Here is a 16,413-nt window from a genome sequence, read left to right as displayed (position 1 = left end):
TACATATGTTCATGTGGAGGCCAGAGGTGTATGTCAATTTCTTCTCCAGTCACTGCCCACCTTGTTTTTTGAGACAGGCTCTTTCACTGAACCTGGAGCTTATCAATCCATCTAGACTGGCTCACTGGCAAGCCACAGGGATCTTCCTGTCTCTGTCACCCCAGCGTTGGGATGATAGGTATCTTGGTGCTTGTGTGGTAATAGCTTTACTCACTGAGCCCTGCACCCCCCCCCCCAACCCCTCAGGTCAGACATGTATTCTTGATGGTGAGAGTCTTGGTAAGAGGGTGCCTGCAGATTCCATCTAGAGAGGGGTGGAGGTGAGCTCAGAGTCTTAAAAAGAATGCCCTACAGCTCTGGGATACAAGATGGGGATGGATGCAGGAGGCAGAGGAAAAGAGGTCAGACCAGAAAGAAGAGAGCCTGGGTGACTGATGTCCAAGCTGATATTCAAAACAAGCCCAGGGTGGTTGTTCTCTGTGAGCAGGTGATAACTTCCGGTTGATTTCCCGAGGCCAGGAGCTTCTGCCGCTTTCAGCAGTCAGCCTCCCCATCTTCCCAGACGCTGCTGACTCAGTGCCTGAACTGGCTGGCCAGGGGGTTTCACCACATACCCTGAGTAATTTGAATCGCACGTGACACTGCCCACTGCTGAGAGTGCACCCATTATTTTGGAACCCGTGAAATTTAAAAGAAAGCTTTCGAGGCAGGCACTTAGTGCAAGGGTCTGGGTAAATGCCCAAATCTAAGAGCTCCTAGGTGGATCTTCTCTCCCTCCTTCCCTCCTCTTCCCCGGCCTGTGTGCGTGCATCAAGCCACCATCATAGCTCCGCTCATTTAGAGCCACTAACTAGGAAGATGCTCTTGCCCTGGGGTAGGAGCTGGACTTGGTGTCACGAACATAAAAATTTAAGATGGGAAGTAAGGGAAAGAATTTCTCAGGTCTGCTGTAGCTAAGTGGTGACATTTTGGTCGGAAATTCTCCAAAACCAGTCAGAGCATGAGTCTGTTACATTGTAATTATTTGAGGACATTTTAAAAATAAATATCCATAGCCCACTTCAGAGCTGAACTCTTGCAAGGAGTGTATTTTGAAAAGGTCCTCAGGTAATTCTGATGTTCAGGCCAATTTGGGAATTCAACTGTAATATTCAAGGGGACATAAGGCCCCTGGTGAAAAATGGTGTCACTTTTCACAATTGCATCTTACGGTTTTGTTGAAATGAGGTCTCCTGGGAGAATCCTCCCCGCACAGGGGTACTCCCTGGTGGGTCTTCTGACATTATCTGTCAAGTCAAAGGCATCCTCAGCTCCACATCCATTGCAGTATCACTTCCAGGTAGGAGGTGCAGAGTCCTGGCTTCTCCAGAAGAAGAATCCCACCCCCACCCCCGGGTGACTGACAGTCTCACCAATGTCAGCTGGGGGGAGGGGCATGCTGCTGGTGCAGCTGGCCCCGGGGTAGCCACACCTGCGAGAAGCCTGCCACTCTTCTGAATCACAGCCCTGCCTGGAGTTGTGACCTGGGCTGCTCCATTTGTGGGTGACTTGAGTGTCCATTCCGCAGGACAGTCAACCAAGTTGAGGAAGCAGCTGCAGTAGAGAAATGGAGGCCATGAGTGTGCAAGATCGTTCTAGAAATCGACCTCTCCCTCTTTGTTTGGTGGGAGGGCACACCCACCCTTCCTTCCAGTGCAGAGGGATTCTCTGCGGACATCACGGAGGCTGCAGGTCTCAGAACCCTGCCTTCCGTCTCCCCAGAGCGGGAGCTGGTTTGGGGATAGGGAGAGTCCCTGCATCTCGTTCCTTGAATTTGAATGTGCGCAAGACTCTTCTAGACACCCCGGGTTTGTTGTGTGACAGATGCTTCCTGGGGATACTCAACACACACACACACACACACACACACTCACACACACACACAAACACAGACATCTAGAGACAGATAGACAGAAAAACAGACACAGATAGACAGAGACAAACAGACAGACAGACAGACACAGACACACACACACAGACACACACATACACACACACACACACACACACACACACACACACACACACACACACACAGAGTTTCCCCAGAAAGGAAACCCACAGCAGATACACAAGTAATCGTTATACCAATGCCCAACTTGATGAACCAGTGAGTTTCTATTGGGGTTTCTAACAGGGGTGTGGGTAAGGGGTTACTCACATGGATGATTTAAAAGCGGCTGCATCATTGGGAAGCCCAGCTCAATCTGGGTGACTCACGAAGCTGCATCCCTGGACCTCTCTGCACATCACACAGACAGCTCTACAGGTCCACAGGATCTCCTCTCTGCGGCTCAGCTGGTCAGAGTCTCTGTCCACAGCCTCTGCCCACTGCTGCCATAAAGCTGCCGAGGGTCCTTCCAGAATTCTGCAAGCTTCCACTTTACCAGACATGTGACACTCGCGTTGACTTCCTGAGTCTCAATTCAGAGGAAACTGCTCTACAGCAAAGTTCAAATTCAGCAGGCTTGGGGTGCAGCCAAGACTGGGCATTTTCAAGCCACTCCTAGTATTAGCGAAACTGGCACACAGTTTAGTCAGAAGATTTGAACTCCACTAACATATTCTTGAAGAGACCAAGAAGAAGTATTTTCTCCCTCCCATGATGAATTAAACCAGACTCTCTGGCGGTAGGAAGCCTGCCATGATTCACACTACAGTCAATGCCGAGATGTGCTGACTTAAGAAATCACTCTCCCTGCCTCCCTCCATCCCTGCCTCCTTTTCCTCCCCTTCTCTCTCATTTTTTTTCTTCCTTCATCTTTTTGAGACACTGTCCTGATCCAGCGCTTACAGCTGGACTGATGAAGAGCTCTGTGCCCCAATGTCCCAGGCACAGAAAAGATGTCGGGGAGGGTGAGCTCCTGAAACAGATCTCTCTACTGGGAAAGCTTCCTGAGGGTGGAGCCTGTCTGGACTGCCTACTCTTGTGTCTTTCTTCATTCCTCTCTTTCACAGGAGTTCTGATTTTCCCATTTCTCATGTGAAAATGGAGATGGCCATCGAGGACACTCCTGTGTGTGGTCCACCTCCATCTCCTCCAGTTAGGAAGTCTGATGAACGGAAATGCGGTGAGAATTCGATGGGAAGGCTCCTGCAGCAGTGGGGACTCTGGGTGGTAAGACAGAGAAACTGAATACAGAGAAAACTGTGTGGGTGTGTTTCTTTTATTTGTTCACACAACTAAAATACTGATAATTTCAACTGGATTGATAGGTTGAGTTGACATTCCCTGAAGTCTCATCTCCTTGCTGACATCTCTCTTATGTAAGAAGACCATCCACATCCTGGATTTTTTCCAGTAACCCCAGGAAAAGAGGAAGGAAATATTCTTTCTTAATGGCACTTCCTCAAATTTCAGTGAATGGACTCTGGTTTTTAGTGAGTCGTAACCGTATACATCAGTCAGTAAGACCAGCATCACAATGTGAACACCCGATTGGCTGCTCTGGGACCATCTTAGTCTTAGAACCAGGACTGGGATGGGTCCCACCTGAGCCATAAGAGAGAGGCCCAGAGCCAGGCGGATCTCTGTGAGTTCGAGGCCAGCCTGGGCTACCAAGTGAGTCCCAGGAAAGGCGCAAAGCTACACAGAGAAACCCTGTCTCGAAAAGCCAAAACAAACAAAAAAAAAAAAAAAAAGAGAGAGAGAGAGAGAGAGAGGCCCAGATGCTGCACAGCCTCATGAAACCCTACTGCCCACACCCAAGGCCATCTATCAAGCCTTGTCCAACCCAGCACACCCTTGCTCCAGTGTCTGTTCCTGGGGTGTTGCTATGCAACAAGCCCCTGATAATGTTGCTGCCTGGGATGGAGGAGCTGTGAAGAACAGGAGGAGGGTATGTATGGACTTATACTTCCTTTCTTTGCAAACCCAAGAGTCCACCACAGTCAATCTTGAAATGGAATTAGTTCACCTGTTGAGCAAGAAGTCAGGGGAGGAGGCAGAAGTTCCGAGAGCCCAATTCCTGGTAAAATTTTCCCCCTAGAATTCTAGAACAGACCTCTTCATTTCCACAATGACATCTTATGCACAGGCACCGTGGGGTGGGGAGAAGCCCTGTGATGCTTTTGAAAAGTTGCCAATTCAGATTGTGCCGCTGTCTGCCGATGGCTTCCCGCCACTCTTAGGCTCAACTCTCAACTCACAGTTGGATGATCTCACTCCTGCTCCAGCCCTCCAGACTCTGTGGCATTCTCTGTCTTAATCAAAATGCTCTCGCCCACCTGCTGCCTTCTCTGTCTGAGGCCTTCAGTCCTCCCGGGAGTCCTCCCCACCCCCTCATCTGAGCTCTCACTACTGCCTCAGTCTTTTGAATTCATTTTTTGTGGTTACAAGGGAAGTCAGGACCTTGTACATGCTAGGCAAGTGTCTTGCCACAGATGTATAGCTGGTTCCTCCCTTTGTGTGAATATTTGTGTGGGGTGCAGGTGTCTGTGTGTGTTTACAGGGTGACATGTGTGTGGGCACATGGATGTGTGGAGACCAGATGTGGATACTGAGTGTCGATCTCCCCAAGTCCCTCACTTGAACCCAGTACCTGACAATTCATCTAGTCTAGGTAGCAAGCTCACTCTGGGGATCCCTGATCTTGGCCTCCTGAGTGCTAGGATTACAGGTAGCCCACCTCACTAATCCAGCACGGACACTGTTTCAGGGAATCAGAATACCAGTCTTTTGCTTGGACATCAAACTCTTTACCTAATAAACCATTGGCCCAGCCTCCTTTACCCCACAGCCATTTTTTTTTTGAGAGTCTCATAAAGTTGACCCACAGGTATTGACCTTATGATCCTCCTGCCTCAGCTTCCTGCTTGGGAGGATGGCAAGGCTGTACCACAGGCTCAGCTCTGCCTCACCCTTCCCTGTTGGTTACTAAACTCTCAGTCATCCTGCTGCCTTCTAGCTGGTGAGAGCCTTGCTGGACACCCATGATAACTCTGGGGTCACTGGGTCTTCTGCATTTACTGCATGACTGATCCCTTTCCCACTGTCCCTGCTCAACTGTCCACTCTAGGAGGACGAGAATGCTGTCTGTTTTGGTTCCCCAGGGTCATCACTGCTTAGCGTGATGATGACAAAAAGTGGGGGCACTATAAATCATTGCCTAGTGGATGAGCCCACTAACACCGTCTCCTGGATCGAGCACTCACAAACCAACTGGGAGATCTTACAAATAGTGCAGGCTTCCAGAATCCTCTGCTTGAGTCTTAAGAGTCAAGACACCCAGGGTCTTGAAGAAGAAACTTCTGGGAAATTTAGAAAAGGGTTGAGTCCTCAAAGAGGATCAGGGGCAGCAATGGGGAACTGATGTTTGAAGGCAGTTTTTAGTGAATCACGGAAGACCGGAACGAAACATGACAAGATGGTACTATGGATTAAGCAGTGGAAGGTGGGAGACGTTTGTTTCCAGAATGCAATGCAATGATACTGTGAACTCAGAATGGCACCAGATGGACTCCATTCAGCTATCACCCACTATGGTGCTACATACCTGCTTCTCTCCTTACTCTTGAGGATAACCGGCTGGTTTCCGTATGTCATCAGAGAATGGCTTATTCCTGGAACACTTACTCACAAGCCCATCACATTTTGAGCCCAGACACTGAGCTCAGTGTCTAGCACAGTTGCTGCCACACTGGTGAGAACATCCCCAACCCTTTCCCCGGCCTCTGATGTCATAGGTTCAAGGACTTGTGCTACACTGTAATTCCTTGTACAGTGTGATAGATGGCTGAAAGTCTATTAGCTATCTCAGCTGACAGTGTCCTAAATTAGTTTGTTCATTCTGGGCATGCTCTATTTGACAACCCTTTACTTTGCCAGGTGAGATAGTGCTAGTTATTAACTTGACAGGTTCTAGAAGCATCTTGGCGGTAGTCCTCTGGACGTCTCTCTCTCTCTCTCTCTCTCTCTCTCTCTCTCTCTCTCTCTCTCTCTCTCTCTCTCTCTCTGTGTGTGTGTGTGTGTGTGTGTGTGTGTGTGTGTGTGTGTGTCTTGATTATATTAATTCCTGGGGAAGACTCATTTTAATTGTGGCTGGGATCATCCCATGGTTAAGAGACCCTGAACCGAATTGATGGGAGAAGGCAAGCTGAGCTCTAGCGTGCATGCTTGCCTTGTTTTCTTCTGATTGCGGATGTCATGTGACCAGCTGCTTGTGGCTCCTGCAGCCTTGACTTCTGTGCCAGGAGAGACTGTAGCCTTGAACCGTGAGCCACAGTCAACCTTTCCCCCCTTAATTTGCTGTCCTCAGGGCATGTCGTCATAGCAACAGGAGAAGAAAAGAAGACACAATCCCTTGTGTTATGCACATATGTGCTTGTGCCCATGGAGGCCAGAAGAGGATGTCATATCCAATGGAGCTGGAGTTACCATGGTCCTCTTAAAAGAGAAGCAGGCAGAATTCACTGCTGAGCAATAACCCCTGCCCCTCCTTTATTAGTTTGTGCAATCCGAGCATGCCACGTTTGGAAAGCCACACACAATGAGGAGTTACCTCTGATGGACTCTAAACATGTAGACTTCTAAACATGTAAACATGGAGCTACTTTAGATCATGTCAGAATAAGATTCAAAAGTATTCACACAGGAGCCTTTCATGATTCATCAGAAAAGGGACCACACACACACACACACACACACACACACACACACACACACACACACACTTTCTGTGATGTCAGTGAATAGACGCTTCACCTCAGGCCCAACTTGGAGCCAGATCACAGCTTCTGTGATACCGTGGGCACACTGGTGTGAGTCCAGGTCCTGGTGGGATCCCACCTCTAAAACGGTGCTGATGACAGGCATATTGGCAGACCTGTAATCCCAGAACTTGGAAAGGCTAAGATGGGAGGTCTACAGGTTCAAGGTCAGCCTGGGAAGCATAGCAAGACCTTGTCTTTAAAAGGGTGGTGGTGGTTGTGAGACCAAAATCAGCAGATTAAAGGAAAACACGTTGGTATAATATGTTCTCAATAAACAGCTAAAATGATTCATTTTTCCCTTGTGGCATCACGAGCTAGTAGCTAAGTAGCTACATGTATCACACACACACACTGTCTCATCCTTGTATAACCTGTTACTATGTGTTACCATTCCTCAGCTATAACTTGGGGGAAAATAGACACATCTGCCTCCTAAGACTGCTTTGAAGGTTGGTACATGCTGTGCTATGTCAGGGCCAGCTCTGGCAATGTTCACATCTGTTTCACATAAGAGGGAAAGGACAGAGCCCCTGAGAGGACTCATAGGACCACAAAGTCTGCCTTAATTACCTCAACTCCAGGCTAACCCATTCCACAAAGCTGAGAACACAGCACACCCTACCTGGGAACTGAAGCCCAGTCCGTGAGTGTGCAGCTCTGGTGTTGTCTAAGAGGAAAAAGAGGTCATATCTGCCCTGAGATCCTGTTACCAGCTCTGCTCCCTCCTACATCTCATCCTTTGCCTCACCCCAGAGCCAGGCCCCATTACCACCCAGTGCTTTTCTGCCCCCAGAAAAGCACTACAAGACCGAGTGATTTGGGATTCCCATCTCATACTCACCTGTCGCCTGGACTCTAGATGGACATCTGGACAAAGCCATCTAATTAAAGTTTATGTCAGCCCAGGCGTAGGGCCTCCACATTGCTGGAGTGGTGTGGAATGTCAGCAAGAGAGGCTTACCCACAAAGACCTGGGAGGAAAGAGCCTTCCCATATTCTGAAACAGAGTCTGGAGTGAGGCTCCAGGACTGGAGCTAACATGGAAGCCGCTGCTGAGATCTTCAGCCCCACTGAGACCCACTGTCCTGTCTTCATCTGCAGAGGAGGAGGGCATAGGCTTGTTCAGATTGTGTGTAAATGAGGATCTCAAACCACCCCTACCTCCACCTTATGATTTTCTGACCATCTGGCTTTTTATCCTTTTCTCTACATCCTTCAATGATAGAGTTAGAAGGAAGGGTCCAATAGTGACCTGAATCACACTTTACATGATCAGATTATCTCCCCACCCTTGTCCTGCCTTGAGAAGTGAAGCAGTCAGCTTGTCTACACGCCTGGGCCTTCCTTGTCTTCAACCAGTCATTCCTAAGGTCTCCATTCCTAACCTGTAAATTGAGGGTAAATCCAGAGGTTTCCTTGGGTGATCATTGTGACTGTAAAGAACCCTGCATGTTACCACACAAGCAATCAGTACCCATTTGCTGTCAAGGACTCTGAGTCTGAAATGCCCCCTCCCCCCAACATGGTTGGCAGAGCATCCATCTCTCCTAAGGACCTCATTTCCCACATGGTCTGACAGCTCTGGGGTTTGGATCTGGCAAGGTCCTTTCCTACAAGTGCTATCCTATCACTTTGCACAGGACATCATTTGACTCTGGCTTCTTTCCCGAGCATCCATTCCTTGGGGACAGGGAATGCTCGTTAGTAATTGTGTTTTTCAGTACTTTGGACAGCGACAGCCTAGCCACCACTAACTGTACTTCTACTTAAAAGGGCACAAAAGTCTTCAGGAATGCAGCTGGGGAAATAACTCAGTGCCGTGCAAGCCTGAGGACCCAAGTTCAGATTCCCAGCACCCACATAAAAGCAAAATGCAGGGCGTGGACCTGCAACCCCAGTACTGGAGACAAAGAGTGATGGATCCTGGGGCCTTGCTAGCCGGCGAGCTCAACTGAAAATAGCAAACTTCAGGATTAGTGAGACTACTGTCTCAGCAAAAATTAGGGTAGAAGTTACAGAGAAAGATGCCCAGTTCTCTGGCTTCTGCACTGCCTGCCCCAATACACACACACACACACACACACACACACACACACACACACACACACATGCGCACGCACACAATAGATGATAGATAGATAGATAGATAGATAGATAGATAGATAGATAGATAGATAGATAGATAGATAGATAGGGATCTTAAGACATTGTTTACCACAGCTTTGTAGACCACAATCAATAGTGGTAAATGTATTTCACATTAAAAACTGGTGATGCATGATGTGTGTTCATGCACAGTGGGAGATAGATGTTTATATTTGATACTTGTTTTTCATTCCACTACACGCAATGAATGCAGTATTTGAGTCCCTTGCCTTTCTCCCACCCCTCTCTCTCCTTCTCTATCATTTATTTTCCTTGTTTCTATGGCCTAATCCTTGACAAGAAGCAAATTAAGGGAGCAAGGGTTGACTGTGGCTCATAGTTCAGGGGGATACAGTCCCACCATGGTGGGGAAGGCATGGTGGTATAAGTGGGAGGCAGCTGGCCACGTTGAGTTCACAGTCAGGAAGCAGACAGAAGACAGAGAATGGGGCTGGGCTAAGAAACCTCAAGGTGTGGCATCCATCTAAGGCTTTCTCAGTGGAGTCATCATCCATGATGTTAGCGTGCTCATTAGGTAGTCACTTCTGAACACTACTAGGTTGAGGGCCAGACCTCTAACATCCAGGTCTTTGAGAATGTTTTCATCTCTAAACCATGATATTAGCAGTCTAAGAATCCTAAATAGATTGTAAATGATGAGATAAATAGCCTTTATTTGAATGAATAAAAATCGCTCATGAACCTGTAGCTCCTGAAGTGGAGTACTCTTAAGAAGAGGGAGTCTTAGAATACGTTCTCACCATATTGACTTGGCCAGGGAGCCAGTTTGGCCAGAGGACTGTCCATCTCTGGATACTAGACTCATCAACACACAGTTGAACTAACATCTGCTGAACTGGGCTGTGACTGAGAAAGTGCCCAGAAGAAACACTGTCATTTCTTCTTTCCTCTGTGGCTTCAAACTCTCCTCTTGTCCCCACAGATGAAGCCAGTTGACTGCAGTCCTGATGCCTTCCCTGACACTGTGGGTTTCGTAAAGCCGATGATAGCACTTCTTGTACCTCATGATCTAGGAGAGGGCAGGCAGCATGTAGAAATATGTGTATCTTACATTATGATGAGACCCACTTATCAGGTACCTGTTACTCCTCTACCATCACTGCTTCCCACCCAAGCACGTTGTATTTAACTAATTAGTGTCAATAGCAGAACAATAACAAGTCATGTTATTTACATCATCTCTCTCTCTGCATGTGTTACAGCAAATTCAGAGATGTTCCTATATGCTCTTATTTAATTTCTGTTGTTGGGATAAAATACTGTGAGAGACAGCAATCCAGGGGAGAAAAAGATTTACTTCGGTTCACAGTTCCAGGTCATCGTTCGTCATTGTGAAGAGATCAAGGCTGGAACTTCAAATGGATGGTCACACCCCATCCACATTCACGAGCAGAGATAAATGAATGCATGCATGCTCTCTTGCCTTCTTGCTTGTGCTCAGCTCTGCTTCTCTGCTCTTACTTCATGACCCCCTGCCTTGGGAATGCTGCCACCCACACTGGGCTGAGTCCTTCCCACATCAATTAACCTGACTAAGACAACCCTAGACAAACAAGTCTGTAGGCTAACCCAATGTAGGCAATCCCCCACTGAGACTCTCTTTCCAGCGGAGTCTAAGATGTATCAAGTTGAAAAAAAAAATGAAGTTAATCACCACACTGTGTAAGTTTCCAATGAACTTTGCACCCTGATCTTTGATCTTTCTTGGTAACAATGGTAAGTCATAAGAGGACCAGAGCAGAGAGAAATAGTACAGAGACAAATATCAGAGACCAGGGAGACAACATCTCCGTGAGTCAAGGGCTTTTGTGACCTGAATTCAATTCCCCAGCACTCATGAAAAAGCCAGTTGCGGCCCACACATACCTGAAACCCCAGGGATAAGGCTGAGGGGGCGGGGCAGAAGAAGCATGAGGACTCACAGACGATCCAGTTTAGCTGAAGCCACAAGTTTCAGGTTCAATGAGAGACTCTCAAAACACATGGACAGCAATACACTTGACATTGACCTCTGACCCCTGCCCCCATTTCAAGAAAAGAAAGATAACCTGCAGCCAAGCCCCAGGAGCTCCTTGTAGATTCCACCTCCCCCTTCTGTGTGGTAAACCACCTTGTCTAATGTTGACATTGCTTTATTGTTTTTCTTTAGAGTAGACATAGAGGCTGTGTTTGTATTCCTACAAATAGGGTTCAAGCTCATCTACTTTTGAGCTTGGTGTGAATAAGTATTTTATTTCAGCTCTTGCCATTCTCTCTCCCGGCATTAAATTTGATTCCTCTGTGTTTCTGCGGGTAATACTGGGCCATTCATTATCTTTGCCATATAATTTATTGTGTGTTTATCTGTTCTTGTGTTGATAGACACTGTCATAATTCATTACATGTTAAGGTGACTGCTGGCATTTCCTATTATAGATAATGGTAGGATAAATATCTCTGCAGATATCCGTAGCCGTTTGCTCAGGACAAACTCATAGATGTAGGGTCCGGGGATTGAAGGCTATGGCCGTGTTTTAAGGCTCCTTCAGAAGAGCTGCCCTCGTTGGCACTCCTCTCCTTTTGCCTGTGTTCTTGCACACTCGTCAGGGTTGGCTTACTTTCATTTTCTAATCATGCCAGTTTGACAGGAAGAGCCAGATGCCCAGGCTGTGCAGTCTCCATTTTCTTTGAGCACTATTGAGGCTGGGAATCCTGCCATTGTGTTTATTAACTACCTGTTTGTATTCTTTTGTTGTATTAGCTTTTTATGTCTCTTTTTTTTTTGCCTCTTCAAAAGAAAAATGTGTGTGTGTGTGTGTGTGTGTGTGTGTGTGTGTGTGTGTTTGTGCATGTGCGCTTTAATAACAGTTCATCTTAGGGCTCAGCCCAGGTGAAGTATCACTTAGTCATACTTTAAGCTGAAACCCTTGGGAAGTACAGGGTGGATGGGGGAGGAGGGGGAAAACTTCTTAGAGACTCACAGGCCTCAAGTAGGTCTGCCAGGCAGAGAGTAATTTGGAAGTGTATTGTTCAAAAACCAAAGGGGATAGATGTGCATTCAGCCCCCATGCTGGGGAGAAAAATACTCCTTCTCCTGGGGTCTTTTCAGAACAAGGGCTCCTGCCCTAATTGAATCTTCCTTCTACCTGCTTTGTGCCCACACAGCACCCATCATGCTTGAGCTGCGGGGCAGGCAATGCTGTGGAAAGGACAGGGTGTGTGGAGCTGGGCTTCCAGCTCAGGCTGAGAATCATGAGCACCCCACACTGGCTAGTTCTCTTCCACTTACTCTCCCTGCCCTCAACCTTCCATCCAGGAATGTCTGTTGAGCCCCCTTCCTCCGTTTACTGGGCATGAGGTCTCCTGCCCTGCTCTACACTGTCCTCATCTCTGCATCTGGTGACTCCTCCCTCTTGGTTACTTATTTTACAAAAGCTGGCATTTCCCCTGGCCCTTCTACCAATGTATCATTTATACCTGGCCCTTCTACCAATGTATCACCTACCTTTCAATGCTACTTTCAACGGATGTGTGCTTGATCTTTAAGACAACCCAAACATCCATCAGCAGGTTAAACAGATAAATAGACTGGCATGTCCATGCAGTGGAATAGTACTGAGGGACAGGTAGGGAAGAACTGATGGTACCTGGATCAACACACTGAATCTTGCCACAGTTTTACTGGGTAAAAGACATCTGATATGAAAGATCACTTACTAGATCATTTATAGAAAGTGCTGAAAAATCATTTCTAATCTGTATTGACAGAAAATCCACCAGTAGGTCCTGGAGAGATGGCTCACCAGACATGCATGTGGTACATAGGCATACATGCAGGCAAAGCACTCAGACACACACATTTTTAGATATTAAAACCACCAGCAGTTGCTTGGGGGATGGAGGGAGGCCAAGAGCAGATAAGGATTTGGGGAGAGGGTTGGCAGGTTTGTCACACCCATAGTGGTGATGTTGGCACAAGTGTGTACACATACCAGACCATGTCAAGTCACGCTTTCAGCACTAATACCTTGTCATGTGCCAGTTCTAACTCAATAAAGCTGCTTTGGAGACGTTCATCATCTGACCACCTTCCCACCCATTCCTACTGCTATGACTTGATCCAAACCACCATTACTTAGACCTGTTTAGTTGAAATATCATGTGCCATGTCCCCATAACCCGACACTGCTTCCCGTTTGTTCTTCTTTGTGTGTGTTTTGGAATGCACATGTAAGGGAGTAGGTGTGAAAACCAGAGGACAATTTCTAACGCAATGGTTCTCAACCTTCCTAATGTTGTGACCCTTTCATACAGTTCCTCACGTTGTGGTGATCCCCCCCAACATAAATTTACTTCTGTTGCTACTTCATAACTGCAATTCTGCTAGTTATGAATCATGATATAAATATTGTGTTTTCCTATGGTCTTTGGGGTTGTGACCCACAGGGTGGGAAACACTGCTCTAGTGTCTTTTGCACTTTCATTTTAAATTTTAGGTTTTTTTTTTGTGTGTGTGTGTGTGTGTGTGTGTGTGTGTGTGTGTGTGTTTAGAGGTAGGTAGGTGTGTACACGTGGATGCAAGCCCTCTCTGAGGCCAAAATACAGCCAGATCTCCTGGAACTGGAGTTATAGGGAGTTGTGAGGCACACAGTAAGGGTGCTGGGTCCTCTACAAGAACACATGCCTTCTTAAGCTCTGAGCCATCTCTCCAGGTTAGATTCTCATCCACATTTAAGACAGGGTTTCTTATTGGCCTAGAACTCACCTAGTTGGGAGGACTCTCTGGCCAACAATCCTCAGGGATTCATCCCTCTGCCTTTCTCTCTCCAAGCGTGCTCCACCACACCTAGTTTTTATACATCTTGATTCTATATGTCCCCATGGATTCCGGGGCTCAAACTCAGTCCTCATGATCATAGAGCAAGTGCCTTATGGACTGAGATCTCTACCTCTAACAAGAAACTCCTGTTTCTTCCCTCTCTTCCTAAACAGAGCCCAGTGGTGCTTTTTAAAGAGAGTTGCAGGCACCTCAGTCCTATTTATGACCATCTAGTGCACTGGTTCTCAACCTGTGGGTCACGACCCCCTGGAGGGGGTCAAATGACCCTTTCACAGGGGTCACCAAAGACCATCAGAAGACATGGATGTCTATATTATGATTCACAACAGTAGCAAAATTACAGTTGTGAAGTGGCACCAAAATAATGTTATGGTTGGGAGTTACCAACACGAAGAACTGTTTTAAAGGGTCGCCGCATTGGGAAGGTTGAGGACCACTGGTCTACCAGCTCCCCTCATCCTCCCACCCCACCGCTTCCCAAATGTGTTCTTTTCAGTTTGAGGCCCTTCCATGCCGTTCTCGAGGCACAGTAGCAGGACCACGTCTCCTCATTCTCGTATTGCCAATGTCCAGAGCAGCGTGTGTCACAGAGAGGCAGTTAAAGGACACCTGGAAGATGACTCAACACTGGAGCCGACCCAAGGAGCTCCCACACTGTGGGAAGAGGCATATGTAAACACAGCTGAGACCTAAGGCAATGGTTTCCACTACCAACGCAGCTCTCCAGGTGAAATTATGGAAGCATCTCAGGGTGAAGGAAGGGTGACCACTTGGGAGACCATATCGGACATTAGGCCTAGTAAGCACCCAAGGTGCCACTGGGACAAAAGTATTTCTTGCCTTTATAGAGTTTATTGGATGAATAGAAATTAGAGGTATCCACTGTATCCATGGTATATAAAAAAAAAAACTTTATAGTGGTAACAGGGAGTTCAGAAGTGGAGAGGGAGGTGAGGACCCAACCCAGCCCTGGGGATGATCCAGACATGCTGACAAGGTGTCCTATACTAAAACACTTCTGGGTTGGGACATGGCCACGTCCTTCACCCATTCCTAGACCTACTCTCTTGCGGGAATGCTGCCTAGATAAAACAAAGGGCTCAAACACCAAGACTCGGGAGATGCATGGCCATCCCATTCTTCCACTGTGCTTGCTCCTATTTATAAAAATTCTACTCTACCAACATCCATTCAGTCTCACTATTGCTCTTTCTGCACAACGGAATCACTGAAAAATCTGAGAAAATGTGTCTAGGTTTCACTGTGAGGCAGTGAGCACAGAGAAAGTTTAGCAATCCAGGGTTTCACCTGGCTTGAGGTACATAATACCTCTTTATAGAAACTTGGAACTTCACCTGCATGGGGGCTGCACCATTTGACCTATAGCTCCTTAAAAACTGCTACTAACATCACTTTGAGTAATTTCCTTTTCATTTTAAAATGTCCTGGGGCATATTGGGGAACTAGAGGCAGGGGGCTGATCCAGCCTGGACTGGTTCTGGATTGCAGGTGCAGAAATGCAAGCTCTGTCCTCAAGATGAACTTTGAGGGAACTCTTCTATTTACTGTCTTACATCTATGTGTGACTGGGCAGGTATTTGGTTAAATCGGGTGCATCATGGGAAGAGACATGAGCAGTTACAAAGGCTGATATGATCTAGGCTTGTCAATCAAAACAGGAAACCACCCATACATCACCCCTTAGCAACCAATTCCTCTTCCTGTTGGATCCGCGAAGAAAATCCCAAACAGTAACCCAGGGCTCTTGAGTAAGTCCCACTTAGAGCCCCCTAGTGTCTTTCAGTATATCTGGTCTGCGCTTTCATTCTTGCTTCTGAATAAAATTCATTGACCCTTTGCTCTCTGTATGTACTTCCTCAACCCATTGAGCAAGATGCCAAGAACCTGGATCACCTAGTCCAGACAGAGACCGTAAGTAACAGCCCCAGGCTGACTGCACCAAACTGTCTTCGGAGTCACTGAATTTGAGTATCCATACAAAAGTAACCGTTCTGACAACCACTCACTATCCAGGAATTGCTTGACTATGGACCACTGCGCAATGAGTTTGAAAGTCATCGTACCTGCATGTGAAAGCCGTGGGTGTGATTCCGGGGTCTGGAAGAGCTGTCTGTCTTGGAGTCTCATCAGTCATTCTTTCCTTCCTTCATTCCATTGCTGCCCCAGGGCCTTTGCACTCACCCTTCCCTCTGCCTGGGATGGTATTTCGTGTGTGTGTGTGTGTGTGTGTGTGTGTGTGTGTGTGTGTGTGTCTTCCGTATTTCTTCTCATACTTGAAATCTCACTTGAATCATTATCTTACCCCCGACCATCTATCTCCCCTCTGCCATTTCAAATAGTTTCAGATCTGTTTCTCCAGTCTAGCTGCTTTTCCCCTTATCACATCTCCTAATTTATTTTTTGTACAACGTTTTCATAGCTTGAAATATTCGTGTATAATTAATGCTGTGTCTCTACCACTAAAGAAATGAATCATTTCTTCTGCAGCTAAGAAAAGACCCACATGAACCCCTTAGCACTATGCCCTCTGGTAAGGATCGGGTTGCAATTATAATTCACTTTTTATTTTATGTGGGTGCATGTTTCACCAGAATGCTTGTCTATTGTACCCCATGTGTGCTAGGTGCCCCCTGAAGGCCAGAAGAGGGCACCAGATG

At 47.0% G+C, this 16,413-nt stretch overlaps 1 long non-coding RNA gene across 3 annotated transcripts in view; it reads left to right on the top strand.

Annotated features, from left to right (window-relative positions):
• The window catches only part of LOC102911224 (uncharacterized), a 71,415-nt gene extending 68,223 nt beyond the window's left edge, over positions 1-3,192 (top strand). For all 3 annotated transcript variants that reach the window (XR_013047527.1, XR_013047526.1, XR_442577.3), the window contains one exon: positions 2,998-3,192. This is a non-coding gene — a long non-coding RNA (uncharacterized LOC102911224). The remainder of the gene's footprint in view (positions 1-2,997) is intronic.
• Positions 3,193-16,413: the final 13,221 nt, after the last annotated feature.

The sequence above is a fragment of the Peromyscus maniculatus genome, chromosome 23 (genome assembly GCF_049852395.1).
Source record: "Peromyscus maniculatus bairdii isolate BWxNUB_F1_BW_parent chromosome 23, HU_Pman_BW_mat_3.1, whole genome shotgun sequence".
Taxonomy (NCBI): domain Eukaryota; kingdom Metazoa; phylum Chordata; class Mammalia; order Rodentia; family Cricetidae; genus Peromyscus; species Peromyscus maniculatus.
Note: the sequence above shows the minus strand (reverse complement) of the source record. Positions and strands in the feature narration are given on the sequence as shown.